The following is a 2,500-nucleotide window of genomic DNA, read 5'->3' as shown; positions in this document are numbered from 1 at the left end:
ATTCATTCATTAATTCACTCATTCATTCAATATATGCCTTCGTTACCAGTTACCAAGAGTGAATTTCTTTCTTTTTTAAATCGTGAAAGAAATTTTTTCGTGTCGAAGATCATCTGGTGCAAAAAAAAAAAAAAAAAAAGTAGATAAATAAATAAATGAACAAAAGGTAACATTGAGAATTACATAAGTAAAATACGCTCTTACTGTTGATTCTTTTAAAAATTCCAACTAAAAAAAAAAATAATAATAATAATAATAAACAAACTACTTGATAAAATGAATAAATAAAAATTAATAAAGGAGAGCAGGTTTGAGAGAGATGTGGAGAGGAAAGGAGAGGGAGGGAGGCAGTGGAAGAGGTGGAGGAAATGGGGAGATGAGGGAGGAAGGGAGAAATGGAGGGGGAAAAAAATGTAGGGTATAAAAAGAAAGGAGTAAAAAAAGGAAATGATTCACTGATAAAGGAGGAGGAGGAGGAGGAGGAGGAGGAGGAGGAGGAGGAGGATAAAAATGGGGAATAAGACAGTAGAGATAAGGAGATGAATGAAGGATGGAAAAGAGGAAGAGACAGAAGGAAGAGGAGAGAGAGAGAGAGAGAGCGATGGAGGGAGGGAGGGAGGGAGGGAATCTGAGGAATATTGGAGGGATAGATGACTTTTCCTCCTCCATCGAAACCCTTCCTCCCATTTCACCTTCCTCCTCCTCCTCCCTTCCCCTCTCTTCTTCCTTACCTTTTCCCTTCCCCTCCCTTCAACAAACTATATCAGCCTTTCTTTTCCTTCTCTCCCTTCCTCTATTTTCCTCTTCCTCCTCTCCCTTCCCCTCTTTTATCTCCTTTTCTCTCCCTATTCCTTATCCTTTCCTCCCCATCCTCACCCTCTCCATCCTTGCTTCATGCCCCTTATTCTTCTCTCCTATCTCCAGTTCTATCCTTCTCCCTTCCTCTCCTGCACCTTTTCCTCCTCTTTCCCTTCCTTCCCACTCCCTCCGTCTCCCTTCCCCTCCCCTTCCTCCCCACACGTGCCGCCACACACCTCCCCTGGCTTACTTTCGCATCTCTATTTATTATACTCGCCACCCCGGAGATTACGAGGCTTTTCTATACCCAGGGGGGTTTTGCTATGTCCCTCTCCCCATCCGTCCACTCCCCACCTCCTCTCCCCAGTGTCCCTGTTCACTCTAATCATGATTTTTTTTTTTTCGTCGTTTCGTTTTTGGCTTTATTATTATTTTGCTTCCTTCTGTTCTTTTTACCTTGTTTTTGTTCTCTTTGTCTGTTCTTTCTCCCTATTTCTTCATCTTTCTTCCATCCATGCCATTCGTTCTCTCTTCCTCTTCCTATTCCCCCCTTTCCTCCATCTCTCTCGTTTCTTTTCTTTTTTTCATCTCTTCTCCTCATTGTTCTCCCCTCTCTTCCCTCTTCTCTCTCTTTCTTTTCCATCCCTCTCTTTCCATCCTCACTTCCTTCCATCCATATCATTCACTCTCCTTTCCTCTCCCTATTCCATGCCCTCCTTCCGTCTACTTCCTCCCTCTCTTCCTTTCCCCTCTTCCTTTCCTCCATTTCTCACCCTCCATTTTATCTCCCCGTCTTCCTCTCCCTCTTCGTTTCCTCCACCACTCCACTTCCTTCTTTCTCCCCTTTTTCTATCTCTCTCCTCTCCCCTCCTCTTCCTCATTCTCTCCCCCTACCCATGGCCGTGTCAGGGAGGGATTATCCGGGGCATAACAGCACTATGCCCACCAATTTCAATCTCTCCCTCTCCTCTCTCCCTCTCTCACCCTTCCCTCTCCCTCTCTCCCCCTCACCGTCTTTCTTCTCCCTTCAGTTGTCTCCAAACAGCAGATTACATTATATCTTCTCTCTCCTCCTCCTCCTCCTCCTCCTCCTCCTCCTCCTCCTCCTCCTCCTCTTCCTCCTTATCCTGTGCTTAGTATATACAATTATCTTATGGATGTTAATAATAATAATAATAATAATAATAATAATAATAATAATGTAAGCTTTGTGTGTGTGTGTGTGTGTGTGTGTGTGTGTAACAGGGAGTCGGTCATTGATCAAGTGTGTGGTAGGATATACACGTACAGTAACCACACTTACACATATATTTGGGTTGGTTTAGGCAAGGGTAGCTAGAAATCTGATGTATATTACTGTCTTCCATCCCACCGCTGCCACCATTTACAAGCTGATTTCATAGAGGTGTCGTTTTTTATAAGGGGGAAAGTTCTTAATATCTATGTAGTTCCTTCTTCTGGTCTTCAATTTTCCATTTCTTTTTTTTTCTTTTGATTCCCTCTTTAGTGCCTTTCTTTCTCTCCTCATTCCTTATCTCATTTCCTTTCATTCACCTGATTCTCTCCTATTATCCTTCCATCATTCTCTTCCTTATTCATCTTCCATCTCTATCTTTCTGTATTCCTTCATTATCTTCCTTTACTCTTCTGTATTCCTTCCTTCCATCCATCCTCCTTTCTCTCTCGTTCCTTTCTTTCTCAT

At 42.8% G+C, this 2,500-nt stretch overlaps 1 protein-coding gene across 5 annotated transcripts in view; it reads left to right on the top strand.

Annotated features, from left to right (window-relative positions):
- The window catches only part of LOC135093181 (insulin gene enhancer protein ISL-2B-like), a 36,594-nt gene that overhangs the window by 32,151 nt on the left and 1,943 nt on the right, over nucleotides 1-2,500 (top strand). The window lies entirely within an intron of this gene.

This window comes from Scylla paramamosain, chromosome 42 (assembly GCF_035594125.1).
Source record: "Scylla paramamosain isolate STU-SP2022 chromosome 42, ASM3559412v1, whole genome shotgun sequence".
Lineage (NCBI taxonomy): Eukaryota > Metazoa > Arthropoda > Malacostraca > Decapoda > Portunidae > Scylla > Scylla paramamosain.
This window is presented reverse-complemented; position numbering and strand designations above follow the sequence as displayed.